This window comes from Hyla sarda, unplaced genomic scaffold, assembly GCF_029499605.1.
Source record: "Hyla sarda isolate aHylSar1 unplaced genomic scaffold, aHylSar1.hap1 scaffold_1121, whole genome shotgun sequence".
NCBI classification, from domain to species: domain Eukaryota; kingdom Metazoa; phylum Chordata; class Amphibia; order Anura; family Hylidae; genus Hyla; species Hyla sarda.
This window is the reverse complement of record NW_026607742.1, coordinates 48,588-66,920: the sequence shown is the minus strand read 5'-3', so window position 1 is coordinate 66,920 and position 18,333 is coordinate 48,588. Positions and strand designations below refer to the sequence as shown.

The 18,333-nt window shown below is 43.3% G+C and overlaps 10 pseudogenes; all 10 read left to right on the top strand.

Annotated features, from left to right (window-relative positions):
• Nucleotides 1–1,145: 1,145 nt before the first annotated feature.
• On the top strand, nucleotides 1,146–1,409 carry LOC130301363 (U2 spliceosomal RNA; annotated as a pseudogene).
• A 1,506-nt stretch (nucleotides 1,410–2,915) lies between these two features.
• Nucleotides 2,916–3,179, top strand: LOC130301362 (U2 spliceosomal RNA; annotated as a pseudogene).
• A 1,471-nt stretch (nucleotides 3,180–4,650) lies between these two features.
• Nucleotides 4,651–4,914, top strand: LOC130301361 (U2 spliceosomal RNA; annotated as a pseudogene).
• Nucleotides 4,915–6,392: 1,478 nt separating this feature from the next.
• Nucleotides 6,393–6,656, top strand: LOC130301360 (U2 spliceosomal RNA; annotated as a pseudogene).
• Nucleotides 6,657–8,138: 1,482 nt separating this feature from the next.
• Nucleotides 8,139–8,402, top strand: LOC130301359 (U2 spliceosomal RNA; annotated as a pseudogene).
• Nucleotides 8,403–9,882: 1,480 nt separating this feature from the next.
• Nucleotides 9,883–10,146, top strand: LOC130301358 (U2 spliceosomal RNA; annotated as a pseudogene).
• A 1,479-nt stretch (nucleotides 10,147–11,625) lies between these two features.
• LOC130301357 (U2 spliceosomal RNA) lies at nucleotides 11,626–11,889 on the top strand (annotated as a pseudogene).
• A 1,476-nt stretch (nucleotides 11,890–13,365) lies between these two features.
• On the top strand, nucleotides 13,366–13,629 carry LOC130301356 (U2 spliceosomal RNA; annotated as a pseudogene).
• Nucleotides 13,630–15,103: 1,474 nt separating this feature from the next.
• Nucleotides 15,104–15,367, top strand: LOC130301330 (U2 spliceosomal RNA; annotated as a pseudogene).
• A 1,484-nt stretch (nucleotides 15,368–16,851) lies between these two features.
• LOC130301354 (U2 spliceosomal RNA) lies at nucleotides 16,852–17,115 on the top strand (annotated as a pseudogene).
• The last annotated feature ends 1,218 nt before the right edge of the window (nucleotides 17,116–18,333 follow it).

Here is an 18,333-nt window from a genome sequence, read left to right as displayed (position 1 = left end):
GAATGATAAAAACAAAATTTACCATCCATTGATGGATGGGAAATCCGCCATGAGGCATTTGTTTTTAGAAACTGCTGCTCACAACCAATGTTGCAATGGAGTGTCTCCATCTGCTGGTGGTATTGGAAAGGCATTAGTGCTATGACAGGGTCTGAAGAAGAAGAAGAAGAAGAAGAAGAAGAAGACGGAAAAAAATATATATAAAAAGAAAAAGAGAGAGAGAGAGAGAGACTGACTTAGTGAGCGAGTGAGTGAGAGAGTGAGAGTGAGTGAGAGTGAATGAGTGAGTGAGTGATTGAGTGAGTGAGTGAGTGAGTGAGTGAGTGAGAACAAATGAGTTAAAGCAAGTGAGTGAGAGAGATCGAATGAATGAAAGTCTGAATGACAGAAAGAAAAAAGGATGAAGAAAGAAGCATGAAGAAAAAAAAATGTATATGGAGTTGCTGACATGAGTGCAATCTACAAAGCCGTTGAGGCTGATCCTCATGGGAGGATTATTGCACCAGGACCCTTAGCACTTTTAAAATGCCATTCAATGCCACGGGCTAGATGTAAACTGCAGATGACCATGTTGTGGTAGTTACCATGGATACCCAAGTGATGTGTGAGCTAACACATAGGCCCAACAGATTCCAAGAAGGCCAGAATCACCAGCGGCACCACCATCGATTGTCAGGTCACCCGGATTCAGCAAATACCAGAGTCCAAAATGATGCAGGTTTATACTGTTAATTTTCAGTTTATCGTTACAGTTGGTGTTATTCCATGTCGGAAGGGACGCAGCTACAGCCAGTGGGGTAACTAGAGACAGGCAGGCAGCTATGTGCAACAAAGGTAGGCGTGTTGTTTTCATATGCAGATCTGAAATATTGTCTTATATGCAAGAGGAGGAGTGATGGGGGTTCAGGCAAAAGCCAGGCTATGGATTGCATTGCTAAATGCTCCATCAGAGTGCAATGGTCGCCTGTCCTTTTTTTAAGTGATGATGTGGGTTTAGCCTGTGCTGTATGTATGTATGGGTGGCTGACTGCCACCCACCCAGAAAGTGTATGGGAGGCTGGTTGGCTGCCAGCCTTCCTTCCATTCCTATGAGTAATGTGAGTGCTCATGAAGGGGACATGGTTGGGTCCACCCCTTTCCCGGTTATCCCCTCTAGGCCTTTTGGCTTAGATCAAGTGTAAAAAAAGAAAGGATCTTGCGACAGATCGCATCCTGAGGCACGTTTTTTTTTGTGTGAATACTTGCACTTGGGTGACTTGTGAGCACATACTGATACATACGTTCCCTATCTGGGGACCATAAATTAAATGGATTTTTGAGAAAGGGAGCTGATTTGGAAGCTTGCTTCTGTCGCCCTATGCATTGACCCGATGTGGCAGTATCTTCGGGTAGTGAACAGTGCACCACCCCATTCCAGTGTTAAACAAGAAAGATTCTCATTTAATCCTCCGTGGGTGAGAATTTGAGTTTGAGAATTGGAGACCAAAATGATGAGTTGCACTGACTGGTTTATGAACGTCTATTCATTTAGCGTTTTAATGACCATGTTTGCACACTGATTGGTGTAAAAAAATAAAATAAAACTAAATAATAATAATCTAGCACACCTGTGCAGGTTTGACATGACATGACAGGTAGCTGTCTTGTGGGTGGTGCTGAATCCTGTTAAATGACATGAGGGTCTCATGCCTATACACAAGGGTGTGTCATTGCTGTTGCTTGACCATGCATTGGTTTCTGTGGTCAGTGAATGATAAAAACAAAATTTACCATCCATTGATGGATGGGAAATCCGCCATGAGGCATTTGTTTTTAGAAACTGCTGCTCACAACCAATGTTGCAATGGAGTGTCTCCATCTGCTGGTGGTATTGGAAAGGCATTAGTGCTATGACAGGGTCTGAAGAAGAAGAAGAAGAAGAAGAAGAAGAAGAAGAAGAAGAAGAAGAAGAAGAAGAAGAAGACGGAAAAAAATATATATAAAAAGAAAAAGAGAGAGAGAGAGAGAGACTGACTTAGTGAGCGAGTGAGTGAGAGAGTGAGAGTGAGTGAGAGTGAATGAGTGAGTGAGTGATTGAGTGAGTGAGTGAGTGAGTGAGAACAAATGAGTTAAAGCAAGTGAGTGAGAGAGATCGAATGAATGAAAGTCTGAATGACAGAAAGAAAAAAGGATGAAGAAAGAAGCATGAAGAAAAAAAAATGTATATGGAGTTGCTGACATGAGTGCAATCTACAAAGCCGTTGAGGCTGATCCTCATGGGAGGATTATTGCACCAGGACCCTTAGCACTTTTAAAATGCCATTCAATGCCACGGGCTAGATGTAAACTGCAGATGACCATGTTGTGGTAGTTACCATGGATACCCAAGTGATGTGTGAGCTAACACATAGGCCCAACAGATTCCAAGAAGGCCAGAATCACCAGCGGCACCACCATCGATTGTCAGGTCACCCGGATTCAGCAAATACCAGAGTCCAAAATGATGCAGGTTTATACTGTTAATTTTCAGTTTATCGTTACAGTTGGTGTTATTCCATGTCGGAAGGGACGCAGCTACAGCCAGTGGGGTAACTAGAGACAGGCAGGCAGCTATGTGCAACAAAGGTAGGCGTGTTGTTTTCATATGCAGATCTGAAATATTGTCTTATATGCAAGAGGAGGAGTGATGGGGGTTCAGGCAAAAGCCAGGCTATGGATTGCATTGCTAAATGCTCCATCAGAGTGCAATGGTCGCCTGTCCTTTTTTTAAGTGATGATGTGGGTTTAGCCTGTGCTGTATGTATGTATGGGTGGCTGACTGCCACCCACCCAGAAAGTGTATGGGAGGCTGGTTGGCTGCCAGCCTTCCTTCCATTCCTATGAGTAATGTGAGTGCTCATGAAGGGGACATGGTTGGGTCCACCCCTTTCCCGGTTATCCCCTCTAGGCCTTTTGGCTTAGATCAAGTGTAAAAAAAGAAAGGATCTTGCGACAGATCGCATCCTGAGGCACGTTTTTTTTTGTGTGAATACTTGCACTTGGGTGACTTGTGAGCACATACTGATACATACGTTCCCTATCTGGGGACCATAAATTAAATGGATTTTTGAGAAAGGGAGCTGATTTGGAAGCTTGCTTCTGTCGCCCTATGCATTGACCCGATGTGGCAGTATCTTCGGGTAGTGAACAGTGCACCACCCCATTCCAGTGTTAAACAAGAAAGATTCTCATTTAATCCTCCGTGGGTGAGAATTTGAGTTTGAGAATTGGAGACCAAAATGATGAGTTGCACTGACTGGTTTATGAACGTCTATTCATTTAGCGTTTTAATGACCATGTTTGCACACTGATTGGTGTAAAAAAATAAAATAAAACTAAATAATAATAATCTAGCACACCTGTGCAGGTTTGACATGACATGACAGGTAGCTGTCTTGTGGGTGGTGCTGAATCCTGTTAAATGACATGAGGGTCTCATGCCTATACACAAGGGTGTGTCATTGCTGTTGCTTGACCATGCATTGGTTTCTGTGGTCAGTGAATGATAAAAACAAAATTTACCATCCATTGATGGATGGGAAATCCGCCATGAGGCATTTGTTTTTAGAAACTGCTGCTCACAACCAATGTTGCAATGGAGTGTCTCCATCTGCTGGTGGTATTGGAAAGGCATTAGTGCTATGACAGGGTCTGAAGAAGAAGAAGAAGAAGAAGACGGAAAAAAATATATATAAAAAGAAAAAGAGAGAGAGAGAGAGAGACTGACTTAGTGAGCGAGTGAGTGAGAGAGTGAGAGTGAGTGAGAGTGAATGAGTGAGTGAGTGATTGAGTGAGTGAGTGAGTGAGTGAGTGAGAACAAATGAGTTAAAGCAAGTGAGTGAGAGAGATCGAATGAATGAAAGTCTGAATGACAGAAAGAAAAAAGGATGAAGAAAGAAGCATGAAGAAAAAAAAATGTATATGGAGTTGCTGACATGAGTGCAATCTACAAAGCCGTTGAGGCTGATCCTCATGGGAGGATTATTGCACCAGGACCCTTAGCACTTTTAAAATGCCATTCAATGCCACGGGCTAGATGTAAACTGCAGATGACCATGTTGTGGTAGTTACCATGGATACCCAAGTGATGTGTGAGCTAACACATAGGCCCAACAGATTCCAAGAAGGCCAGAATCACCAGCGGCACCACCATCGATTGTCAGGTCACCCGGATTCAGCAAATACCAGAGTCCAAAATGATGCAGGTTTATACTGTTAATTTTCAGTTTATCGTTACAGTTGGTGTTATTCCATGTCGGAAGGGACGCAGCTACAGCCAGTGGGGTAACTAGAGACAGGCAGGCAGCTATGTGCAACAAAGGTAGGCGTGTTGTTTTCATATGCAGATCTGAAATATTGTCTTATATGCAAGAGGAGGAGTGATGGGGGTTCAGGCAAAAGCCAGGCTATGGATTGCATTGCTAAATGCTCCATCAGAGTGCAATGGTCGCCTGTCCTTTTTTTAAGTGATGATGTGGGTTTAGCCTGTGCTGTATGTATGTATGGGTGGCTGACTGCCACCCACCCAGAAAGTGTATGGGAGGCTGGTTGGCTGCCAGCCTTCCTTCCATTCCTATGAGTAATGTGAGTGCTCATGAAGGGGACATGGTTGGGTCCACCCCTTTCCCGGTTATCCCCTCTAGGCCTTTTGGCTTAGATCAAGTGTAAAAAAAGAAAGGATCTTGCGACAGATCGCATCCTGAGGCACGTTTTTTTTTGTGTGAATACTTGCACTTGGGTGACTTGTGAGCACATACTGATACATACGTTCCCTATCTGGGGACCATAAATTAAATGGATTTTTGAGAAAGGGAGCTGATTTGGAAGCTTGCTTCTGTCGCCCTATGCATTGACCCGATGTGGCAGTATCTTCGGGTAGTGAACAGTGCACCACCCCATTCCAGTGTTAAACAAGAAAGATTCTCATTTAATCCTCCGTGGGTGAGAATTTGAGTTTGAGAATTGGAGACCAAAATGATGAGTTGCACTGACTGGTTTATGAACGTCTATTCATTTAGCGTTTTAATGACCATGTTTGCACACTGATTGGTGTAAAAAAATAAAATAAAACTAAATAATAATAATCTAGCACACCTGTGCAGGTTTGACATGACATGACAGGTAGCTGTCTTGTGGGTGGTGCTGAATCCTGTTAAATGACATGAGGGTCTCATGCCTATACACAAGGGTGTGTCATTGCTGTTGCTTGACCATGCATTGGTTTCTGTGGTCAGTGAATGATAAAAACAAAATTTACCATCCATTGATGGATGGGAAATCCGCCATGAGGCATTTGTTTTTAGAAACTGCTGCTCACAACCAATGTTGCAATGGAGTGTCTCCATCTGCTGGTGGTATTGGAAAGGCATTAGTGCTATGACAGGGTCTGAAGAAGAAGAAGAAGAAGAAGAAGAAGAAGACGGAAAAAAATATATATAAAAAGAAAAAGAGAGAGAGAGAGAGAGAGACTGACTTAGTGAGCGAGTGAGTGAGAGAGTGAGAGTGAGTGAGAGTGAATGAGTGAGTGAGTGATTGAGTGAGTGAGTGAGTGAGTGAGAACAAATGAGTTAAAGCAAGTGAGTGAGAGAGATCGAATGAATGAAAGTCTGAATGACAGAAAGAAAAAAGGATGAAGAAAGAAGCATGAAGAAAAAAAAATGTATATGGAGTTGCTGACATGAGTGCAATCTACAAAGCCGTTGAGGCTGATCCTCATGGGAGGATTATTGCACCAGGACCCTTAGCACTTTTAAAATGCCATTCAATGCCACGGGCTAGATGTAAACTGCAGATGACCATGTTGTGGTAGTTACCATGGATACCCAAGTGATGTGTGAGCTAACACATAGGCCCAACAGATTCCAAGAAGGCCAGAATCACCAGCGGCACCACCATCGATTGTCAGGTCACCCGGATTCAGCAAATACCAGAGTCCAAAATGATGCAGGTTTATACTGTTAATTTTCAGTTTATCGTTACAGTTGGTGTTATTCCATGTCGGAAGGGACGCAGCTACAGCCAGTGGGGTAACTAGAGACAGGCAGGCAGCTATGTGCAACAAAGGTAGGCGTGTTGTTTTCATATGCAGATCTGAAATATTGTCTTATATGCAAGAGGAGGAGTGATGGGGGTTCAGGCAAAAGCCAGGCTATGGATTGCATTGCTAAATGCTCCATCAGAGTGCAATGGTCGCCTGTCCTTTTTTTAAGTGATGATGTGGGTTTAGCCTGTGCTGTATGTATGTATGGGTGGCTGACTGCCACCCACCCAGAAAGTGTATGGGAGGCTGGTTGGCTGCCAGCCTTCCTTCCATTCCTATGAGTAATGTGAGTGCTCATGAAGGGGACATGGTTGGGTCCACCCCTTTCCCGGTTATCCCCTCTAGGCCTTTTGGCTTAGATCAAGTGTAAAAAAAGAAAGGATCTTGCGACAGATCGCATCCTGAGGCACGTTTTTTTTTGTGTGAATACTTGCACTTGGGTGACTTGTGAGCACATACTGATACATACGTTCCCTATCTGGGGACCATAAATTAAATGGATTTTTGAGAAAGGGAGCTGATTTGGAAGCTTGCTTCTGTCGCCCTATGCATTGACCCGATGTGGCAGTATCTTCGGGTAGTGAACAGTGCACCACCCCATTCCAGTGTTAAACAAGAAAGATTCTCATTTAATCCTCCGTGGGTGAGAATTTGAGTTTGAGAATTGGAGACCAAAATGATGAGTTGCACTGACTGGTTTATGAACGTCTATTCATTTAGCGTTTTAATGACCATGTTTGCACACTGATTGGTGTAAAAAAATAAAATAAAACTAAATAATAATAATCTAGCACACCTGTGCAGGTTTGACATGACATGACAGGTAGCTGTCTTGTGGGTGGTGCTGAATCCTGTTAAATGACATGAGGGTCTCATGCCTATACACAAGGGTGTGTCATTGCTGTTGCTTGACCATGCATTGGTTTCTGTGGTCAGTGAATGATAAAAACAAAATTTACCATCCATTGATGGATGGGAAATCCGCCATGAGGCATTTGTTTTTAGAAACTGCTGCTCACAACCAATGTTGCAATGGAGTGTCTCCATCTGCTGGTGGTATTGGAAAGGCATTAGTGCTATGACAGGGTCTGAAGAAGAAGAAGAAGAAGAAGAAGAAGAAGAAGAAGACGGAAAAAAATATATATAAAAAGAAAAAGAGAGAGAGAGAGAGAGACTGACTTAGTGAGCGAGTGAGTGAGAGAGTGAGAGTGAGTGAGAGTGAATGAGTGAGTGAGTGATTGAGTGAGTGAGTGAGTGAGTGAGAACAAATGAGTTAAAGCAAGTGAGTGAGAGAGATCGAATGAATGAAAGTCTGAATGACAGAAAGAAAAAAGGATGAAGAAAGAAGCATGAAGAAAAAAAAATGTATATGGAGTTGCTGACATGAGTGCAATCTACAAAGCCGTTGAGGCTGATCCTCATGGGAGGATTATTGCACCAGGACCCTTAGCACTTTTAAAATGCCATTCAATGCCACGGGCTAGATGTAAACTGCAGATGACCATGTTGTGGTAGTTACCATGGATACCCAAGTGATGTGTGAGCTAACACATAGGCCCAACAGATTCCAAGAAGGCCAGAATCACCAGCGGCACCACCATCGATTGTCAGGTCACCCGGATTCAGCAAATACCAGAGTCCAAAATGATGCAGGTTTATACTGTTAATTTTCAGTTTATCGTTACAGTTGGTGTTATTCCATGTCGGAAGGGACGCAGCTACAGCCAGTGGGGTAACTAGAGACAGGCAGGCAGCTATGTGCAACAAAGGTAGGCGTGTTGTTTTCATATGCAGATCTGAAATATTGTCTTATATGCAAGAGGAGGAGTGATGGGGGTTCAGGCAAAAGCCAGGCTATGGATTGCATTGCTAAATGCTCCATCAGAGTGCAATGGTCGCCTGTCCTTTTTTTAAGTGATGATGTGGGTTTAGCCTGTGCTGTATGTATGTATGGGTGGCTGACTGCCACCCACCCAGAAAGTGTATGGGAGGCTGGTTGGCTGCCAGCCTTCCTTCCATTCCTATGAGTAATGTGAGTGCTCATGAAGGGGACATGGTTGGGTCCACCCCTTTCCCGGTTATCCCCTCTAGGCCTTTTGGCTTAGATCAAGTGTAAAAAAAGAAAGGATCTTGCGACAGATCGCATCCTGAGGCACGTTTTTTTTTGTGTGAATACTTGCACTTGGGTGACTTGTGAGCACATACTGATACATACGTTCCCTATCTGGGGACCATAAATTAAATGGATTTTTGAGAAAGGGAGCTGATTTGGAAGCTTGCTTCTGTCGCCCTATGCATTGACCCGATGTGGCAGTATCTTCGGGTAGTGAACAGTGCACCACCCCATTCCAGTGTTAAACAAGAAAGATTCTCATTTAATCCTCCGTGGGTGAGAATTTGAGTTTGAGAATTGGAGACCAAAATGATGAGTTGCACTGACTGGTTTATGAACGTCTATTCATTTAGCGTTTTAATGACCATGTTTGCACACTGATTGGTGTAAAAAAATAAAATAAAACTAAATAATAATAATCTAGCACACCTGTGCAGGTTTGACATGACATGACAGGTAGCTGTCTTGTGGGTGGTGCTGAATCCTGTTAAATGACATGAGGGTCTCATGCCTATACACAAGGGTGTGTCATTGCTGTTGCTTGACCATGCATTGGTTTCTGTGGTCAGTGAATGATAAAAACAAAATTTACCATCCATTGATGGATGGGAAATCCGCCATGAGGCATTTGTTTTTAGAAACTGCTGCTCACAACCAATGTTGCAATGGAGTGTCTCCATCTGCTGGTGGTATTGGAAAGGCATTAGTGCTATGACAGGGTCTGAAGAAGAAGAAGAAGAAGAAGAAGAAGAAGACGGAAAAAAATATATATAAAAAGAAAAAGAGAGAGAGAGAGAGAGACTGACTTAGTGAGCGAGTGAGTGAGAGAGTGAGAGTGAGTGAGAGTGAATGAGTGAGTGAGTGATTGAGTGAGTGAGTGAGTGAGTGAGTGAGAACAAATGAGTTAAAGCAAGTGAGTGAGAGAGATCGAATGAATGAAAGTCTGAATGACAGAAAGAAAAAAGGATGAAGAAAGAAGCATGAAGAAAAAAAAATGTATATGGAGTTGCTGACATGAGTGCAATCTACAAAGCCGTTGAGGCTGATCCTCATGGGAGGATTATTGCACCAGGACCCTTAGCACTTTTAAAATGCCATTCAATGCCACGGGCTAGATGTAAACTGCAGATGACCATGTTGTGGTAGTTACCATGGATACCCAAGTGATGTGTGAGCTAACACATAGGCCCAACAGATTCCAAGAAGGCCAGAATCACCAGCGGCACCACCATCGATTGTCAGGTCACCCGGATTCAGCAAATACCAGAGTCCAAAATGATGCAGGTTTATACTGTTAATTTTCAGTTTATCGTTACAGTTGGTGTTATTCCATGTCGGAAGGGACGCAGCTACAGCCAGTGGGGTAACTAAAGACAGGCAGGCAGCTATGTGCAACAAAGGTAGGCGTGTTGTTTTCATATGCAGATCTGAAATATTGTCTTATATGCAAGAGGAGGAGTGATGGGGGTTCAGGCAAAAGCCAGGCTATGGATTGCATTGCTAAATGCTCCATCAGAGTGCAATGGTCGCCTGTCCTTTTTTTAAGTGATGATGTGGGTTTAGCCTGTGCTGTATGTATGTATGGGTGGCTGACTGCCACCCACCCAGAAAGTGTATGGGAGGCTGGTTGGCTGCCAGCCTTCCTTCCATTCCTATGAGTAATGTGAGTGCTCATGAAGGGGACATGGTTGGGTCCACCCCTTTCCCGGTTATCCCCTCTAGGCCTTTTGGCTTAGATCAAGTGTAAAAAAAGAAAGGATCTTGCGACAGATCGCATCCTGAGGCACGTTTTTTTTTGTGTGAATACTTGCACTTGGGTGACTTGTGAGCACATACTGATACATACGTTCCCTATCTGGGGACCATAAATTAAATGGATTTTTGAGAAAGGGAGCTGATTTGGAAGCTTGCTTCTGTCGCCCTATGCATTGACCCGATGTGGCAGTATCTTCGGGTAGTGAACAGTGCACCACCCCATTCCAGTGTTAAACAAGAAAGATTCTCATTTAATCCTCCGTGGGTGAGAATTTGAGTTTGAGAATTGGAGACCAAAATGATGAGTTGCACTGACTGGTTTATGAACGTCTATTCATTTAGCGTTTTAATGACCATGTTTGCACACTGATTGGTGTAAAAAAATAAAATAAAACTAAATAATAATAATCTAGCACACCTGTGCAGGTTTGACATGACATGACAGGTAGCTGTCTTGTGGGTGGTGCTGAATCCTGTTAAATGACATGAGGGTCTCATGCCTATACACAAGGGTGTGTCATTGCTGTTGCTTGACCATGCATTGGTTTCTGTGGTCAGTGAATGATAAAAACAAAATTTACCATCCATTGATGGATGGGAAATCCGCCATGAGGCATTTGTTTTTAGAAACTGCTGCTCACAACCAATGTTGCAATGGAGTGTCTCCATCTGCTGGTGGTATTGGAAAGGCATTAGTGCTATGACAGGGTCTGAAGAAGAAGAAGAAGAAGAAGAAGAAGAAGAAGACGGAAAAAAATATATATAAAAAGAAAAAGAGAGAGAGAGAGAGAGACTGACTTAGTGAGCGAGTGAGTGAGAGAGTGAGAGTGAGTGAGAGTGAATGAGTGAGTGAGTGATTGAGTGAGTGAGTGAGTGAGTGAGAACAAATGAGTTAAAGCAAGTGAGTGGGAGAGATCGAATGAATGAAAGTCTGAATGACAGAAAGAAAAAAGGATGAAGAAAGAAGCATGAAGAAAAAAAAATGTATATGGAGTTGCTGACATGAGTGCAATCTACAAAGCCGTTGAGGCTGATCCTCATGGGAGGATTATTGCACCAGGACCCTTAGCACTTTTAAAATGCCATTCAATGCCACGGGCTAGATGTAAACTGCAGATGACCATGTTGTGGTAGTTACCATGGATACCCAAGTGATGTGTGAGCTAACACATAGGCCCAACAGATTCCAAGAAGGCCAGAATCACCAGCGGCACCACCATCGATTGTCAGGTCACCCGGATTCAGCAAATACCAGAGTCCAAAATGATGCAGGTTTATACTGTTAATTTTCAGTTTATCGTTACAGTTGGTGTTATTCCATGTCGGAAGGGACGCAGCTACAGCCAGTGGGGTAACTAGAGACAGGCAGGCAGCTATGTGCAACAAAGGTAGGCGTGTTGTTTTCATATGCAGATCTGAAATATTGTCTTATATGCAAGAGGAGGAGTGATGGGGGTTCAGGCAAAAGCCAGGCTATGGATTGCATTGCTAAATGCTCCATCAGAGTGCAATGGTCGCCTGTCCTTTTTTTAAGTGATGATGTGGGTTTAGCCTGTGCTGTATGTATGTATGGGTGGCTGACTGCCACCCACCCAGAAAGTGTATGGGAGGCTGGTTGGCTGCCAGCCTTCCTTCCATTCCTATGAGTAATGTGAGTGCTCATGAAGGGGACATGGTTGGGTCCACCCCTTTCCCGGTTATCCCCTCTAGGCCTTTTGGCTTAGATCAAGTGTAAAAAAAGAAAGGATCTTGCGACAGATCGCATCCTGAGGCACGTTTTTTTTTGTGTGAATACTTGCACTTGGGTGACTTGTGAGCACATACTGATACATACGTTCCCTATCTGGGGACCATAAATTAAATGGATTTTTGAGAAAGGGAGCTGATTTGGAAGCTTGCTTCTGTCGCCCTATGCATTGACCCGATGTGGCAGTATCTTCGGGTAGTGAACAGTGCACCACCCCATTCCAGTGTTAAACAAGAAAGATTCTCATTTAATCCTCCGTGGGTGAGAATTTGAGTTTGAGAATTGGAGACCAAAATGATGAGTTGCACTGACTGGTTTATGAACGTCTATTCATTTAGCGTTTTAATGACCATGTTTGCACACTGATTGGTGTAAAAAAATAAAATAAAACTAAATAATAATAATCTAGCACACCTGTGCAGGTTTGACATGACATGACAGGTAGCTGTCTTGTGGGTGGTGCTGAATCCTGTTAAATGACATGAGGGTCTCATGCCTATACACAAGGGTGTGTCATTGCTGTTGCTTGACCATGCATTGGTTTCTGTGGTCAGTGAATGATAAAAACAAAATTTACCATCCATTGATGGATGGGAAATCCGCCATGAGGCATTTTTTTTTAGAAACTGCTGCTCACAACCAATGTTGCAATGGAGTGTCTCCATCTGCTGGTGGTATTGGAAAGGCATTAGTGCTATGACAGGGTCTGAAGAAGAAGAAGAAGAAGAAGAAGAAGAAGACGGAAAAAAATATATATAAAAAGAAAAAGAGAGAGAGAGAGAGAGACTGACTTAGTGAGCGAGTGAGTGAGAGAGTGAGAGTGAGTGAGAGTGAATGAGTGAGTGAGTGATTGAGTGAGTGAGTGAGTGAGTGAGAACAAATGAGTTAAAGCAAGTGAGTGAGAGAGATCGAATGAATGAAAGTCTGAATGACAGAAAGAAAAAAGGATGAAGAAAGAAGCATGAAGAAAAAAAAATGTATATGGAGTTGCTGACATGAGTGCAATCTACAAAGCCGTTGAGGCTGATCCTCATGGGAGGATTATTGCACCAGGACCCTTAGCACTTTTAAAATGCCATTCAATGCCACGGGCTAGATGTAAACTGCAGATGACCATGTTGTGGTAGTTACCATGGATACCCAAGTGATGTGTGAGCTAACACATAGGCCCAACAGATTCCAAGAAGGCCAGAATCACCAGCGGCACCACCATCGATTGTCAGGTCACCCGGATTCAGCAAATACCAGAGTCCAAAATGATGCAGGTTTATACTGTTAATTTTCAGTTTATCGTTACAGTTGGTGTTATTCCATGTCGGAAGGGACGCAGCTACAGCCAGTGGGGTAACTAGAGACAGGCAGGCAGCTATGTGCAACAAAGGTAGGCGTGTTGTTTTCATATGCAGATCTGAAATATTGTCTTATATGCAAGAGGAGGAGTGATGGGGGTTCAGGCAAAAGCCAGGCTATGGATTGCATTGCTAAATGCTCCATCAGAGTGCAATGGTCGCCTGTCCTTTTTTTAAGTGATGATGTGGGTTTAGCCTGTGCTGTATGTATGTATGGGTGGCTGACTGCCACCCACCCAGAAAGTGTATGGGAGGCTGGTTGGCTGCCAGCCTTCCTTCCATTCCTATGAGTAATGTGAGTGCTCATGAAGGGGACATGGTTGGGTCCACCCCTTTCCCGGTTATCCCCTCTAGGCCTTTTGGCTTAGATCAAGTGTAAAAAAAGAAAGGATCTTGCGACAGATCGCATCCTGAGGCACGTTTTTTTTTGTGTGAATACTTGCACTTGGGTGACTTGTGAGCACATACTGATACATACGTTCCCTATCTGGGGACCATAAATTAAATGGATTTTTGAGAAAGGGAGCTGATTTGGAAGCTTGCTTCTGTCGCCCTATGCATTGACCCGATGTGGCAGTATCTTCGGGTAGTGAACAGTGCACCACCCCATTCCAGTGTTAAACAAGAAAGATTCTCATTTAATCCTCCGTGGGTGAGAATTTGAGTTTGAGAATTGGAGACCAAAATGATGAGTTGCACTGACTGGTTTATGAACGTCTATTCATTTAGCGTTTTAATGACCATGTTTGCACACTGATTGGTGTAAAAAAATAAAATAAAACTAAATAATAATAATCTAGCACACCTGTGCAGGTTTGACATGACATGACAGGTAGCTGTCTTGTGGGTGGTGCTGAATCCTGTTAAATGACATGAGGGTCTCATGCCTATACACAAGGGTGTGTCATTGCTGTTGCTTGACCATGCATTGGTTTCTGTGGTCAGTGAATGATAAAAACAAAATTTACCATCCATTGATGGATGGGAAATCCGCCATGAGGCATTTGTTTTTAGAAACTGCTGCTCACAACCAATGTTGCAATGGAGTGTCTCCATCTGCTGGTGGTATTGGAAAGGCATTAGTGCTATGACAGGGTCTGAAGAAGAAGAAGAAGAAGAAGAAGAAGAAGAGACGGAAAAAAATATATATAAAAAGAAAAAGAGAGAGAGAGAGAGAGACTGACTTAGTGAGCGAGTGAGTGAGAGAGTGAGAGTGAGTGAGAGTGAATGAGTGAGTGAGTGATTGAGTGAGTGAGTGAGTGAGAACAAATGAGTTAAAGCAAGTGAGTGAGAGAGATCGAATGAATGAAAGTCTGAATGACAGAAAGAAAAAAGGATGAAGAAAGAAGCATGAAGAAAAAAAAATGTATATGGAGTTGCTGACATGAGTGCAATCTACAAAGCCGTTGAGGCTGATCCTCATGGGAGGATTATTGCACCAGGACCCTTAGCACTTTTAAAATGCCATTCAATGCCACGGGCTAGATGTAAACTGCAGATGACCATGTTGTGGTAGTTACCATGGATACCCAAGTGATGTGTGAGCTAACACATAGGCCCAACAGATTCCAAGAAGGCCAGAATCACCAGCGGCACCACCATCGATTGTCAGGTCACCCGGATTCAGCAAATACCAGAGTCCAAAATGATGCAGGTTTATACTGTTAATTTTCAGTTTATCGTTACAGTTGGTGTTATTCCATGTCGGAAGGGACGCAGCTACAGCCAGTGGGGTAACTAGAGACAGGCAGGCAGCTATGTGCAACAAAGGTAGGCGTGTTGTTTTCATATGCAGATCTGAAATATTGTCTTATATGCAAGAGGAGGAGTGATGGGGGTTCAGGCAAAAGCCAGGCTATGGATTGCATTGCTAAATGCTCCATCAGAGTGCAATGGTCGCCTGTCCTTTTTTTAAGTGATGATGTGGGTTTAGCCTGTGCTGTATGTATGTATGGGTGGCTGACTGCCACCCACCCAGAAAGTGTATGGGAGGCTGGTTGGCTGCCAGCCTTCCTTCCATTCCTATGAGTAATGTGAGTGCTCATGAAGGGGACATGGTTGGGTCCACCCCTTTCCCGGTTATCCCCTCTAGGCCTTTTGGCTTAGATCAAGTGTAAAAAAAGAAAGGATCTTGCGACAGATCGCATCCTGAGGCACGTTTTTTTTTGTGTGAATACTTGCACTTGGGTGACTTGTGAGCACATACTGATACATACGTTCCCTATCTGGGGACCATAAATTAAATGGATTTTTGAGAAAGGGAGCTGATTTGGAAGCTTGCTTCTGTCACCCTATGCATTGACCCGATGTGGCAGTATCTTCGGGTAGTGAACAGTGCACCACCCCATTCCAGTGTTAAACAAGAAAGATTCTCATTTAATCCTCCGTGGGTGAGAATTTGAGTTTGAGAATTGGAGACCAAAATGATGAGTTGCACTGACTGGTTTATGAACGTCTATTCATTTAGCGTTTTAATGACCATGTTTGCACACTGATTGGTGTAAAAAAATAAAATAAAACTAAATAATAATAATCTAGCACACCTGTGCAGGTTTGACATGACATGACAGGTAGCTGTCTTGTGGGTGGTGCTGAATCCTGTTAAATGACATGAGGGTCTCATGCCTATACACAAGGGTGTGTCATTGCTGTTGCTTGACCATGCATTGGTTTCTGTGGTCAGTGAATGATAAAAACAAAATTTACCATCCATTGATGGATGGGAAATCCGCCATGAGGCATTTGTTTTTAGAAACTGCTGCTCACAACCAATGTTGCAATGGAGTGTCTCCATCTGCTGGTGGTATTGGAAAGGCATTAGTGCTATGACAGGGTCTGAAGAAGAAGAAGAAGAAGAAGAAGAAGAAGAAGAAGAAGAAGACGGAAAAAAATATATATAAAAAGAAAAAGAGAGAGAGAGAGAGAGACTGACTTAGTGAGCGAGTGAGTGAGAGAGTGAGAGTGAGTGAGAGTGAATGAGTGAGTGAGTGATTGAGTGAGTGAGTGAGTGAGAACAAATGAGTTAAAGCAAGTGAGTGAGAGAGATCGAATGAATGAAAGTCTGAATGACAGAAAGAAAAAAGGATGAAGAAAGAAGCATGAAGAAAAAAAAATGTATATGGAGTTGCTGACATGAGTGCAATCTACAAAGCCGTTGAGGCTGATCCTCATGGGAGGATTATTGCACCAGGACCCTTAGCACTTTTAAAATGCCATTCAATGCCACGGGCTAGATGTAAACTGCAGATGACCATGTTGTGGTAGTTACCATGGATACCCAAGTGATGTGTGAGCTAACACATAGGCCCAACAGATTCCAAGAAGGCCAGAATCACCAGCGGCACCACCATCGATTGTCAGGTCACCCGGATTCAGCAAATACCAGAGTCCAAAATGATGCAGGTTTATACTGTTAATTTTCAGTTTATCGTTACAGTTGGTGTTATTCCATGTCGGAAGGGACGCAGCTACAGCCAGTGGGGTAACTAGAGACAGGCAGGCAGCTATGTGCAACAAAGGTAGGCGTGTTGTTTTCATATGCAGATCTGAAATATTGTCTTATATGCAAGAGGAGGAGTGATGGGGGTTCAGGCAAAAGCCAGGCTATGGATTGCATTGCTAAATGCTCCATCAGAGTGCAATGGTCGCCTGTCCTTTTTTTAAGTGATGATGTGGGTTTAGCCTGTGCTGTATGTATGTATGGGTGGCTGACTGCCACCCACCCAGAAAGTGTATGGGAGGCTGGTTGGCTGCCAGCCTTCCTTCCATTCCTATGAGTAATGTGAGTGCTCATGAAGGGGACATGGTTGGGTCCACCCCTTTCCCGGTTATCCCCTCTAGGCCTTTTGGCTTAGATCAAGTGTAAAAAAAGAAAGGATCTTGCGACAGATCGCATCCTGAGGCACGTTTTTTTTTGTGTGAATACTTGCACTTGGGTGACTTGTGAGCACATACTGATACATACGTTCCCTATCTGGGGACCATAAATTAAATGGATTTTTGAGAAAGGGAGCTGATTTGGAAGCTTGCTTCTGTCGCCCTATGCATTGACCCGATGTGGCAGTATCTTCGGGTAGTGAACAGTGCACCACCCCATTCCAGTGTTAAACAAGAAAGATTCTCATTTAATCCTCCGTGGGTGAGAATTTGAGTTTGAGAATTGGAGACCAAAATGATGAGTTGCACTGACTGGTTTATGAACGTCTATTCATTTAGCGTTTTAATGACCATGTTTGCACACTGATTGGTGTAAAAAAATAAAATAAAACTAAATAATAATAATCTAGCACACCTGTGCAGGTTTGACATGACATGACAGGTAGCTGTCTTGTGGGTGGTGCTGAATCCTGTTAAATGACATGAGGGTCTCATGCCTATACACAAGGGTGTGTCATTGCTGTTGCTTGACCATGCATTGGTTTCTGTGGTCAGTGAATGATAAAAACAAAATTTACCATCCATTGATGGATGGGAAATCCGCCATGAGGCATTTGTTTTTAGAAACTGCTGCTCACAACCAATGTTGCAATGGAGTGTCTCCATCTGCTGGTGGTATTGGAAAGGCATTAGTGCTATGACAGGGTCTGAAGAAGAAGAAGAAGAAGAAGAAGAAGAAGAAGAAGACGGAAAAAAATATATATAAAAAGAAAAAGAGAGAGAGAGAGAGAGACTGACTTAGTGAGCGAGTGAGTGAGAGAGTGAGAGTGAGTGAGAGTGAATGAGTGAGTGAGTGATTGAGTGAGTGAGTGAGTGAGTGAGAACAAATGAGTTAAAGCAAGTGAGTGAGAGAGATCGAATGAATGAAAGTCTGAATGACAGAAAGAAAAAAGGATGAAGAAAGAAGCATGAAGAAAAAAAAATGTATATGGAGTTGCTGACATGAGTGCAATCTACAAAGCCGTTGAGGCTGATCCTCATGGGAGGATTATTGCACCAGGACCCTTAGCACTTTTAAAATGCCATTCAATGCCACGGGCTAGATGTAAACTGCAGATGACCATGTTGTGGTAGTTACCATGGATACCCAAGTGATGTGTGAGCTAACACATAGGCCCAACAGATTCCAAGAAGGCCAGAATCACCAGCGGCACCACCATCGATTGTCAGGTCACCCGGATTCAGCAAATACCAGAGTCCAAAATGATGCAGGTTTATACTGTTAATTTTCAGTTTATCGTTACAGTTGGTGTTATTCCATGTCGGAAGGGACGCAGCTACAGCCAGTGGGGTAACTAGAGACAGGCAGGCAGCTATGTGCAACAAAGGTAGGCGTGTTGTTTTCATATGCAGATCTGAAATATTGTCTTATATG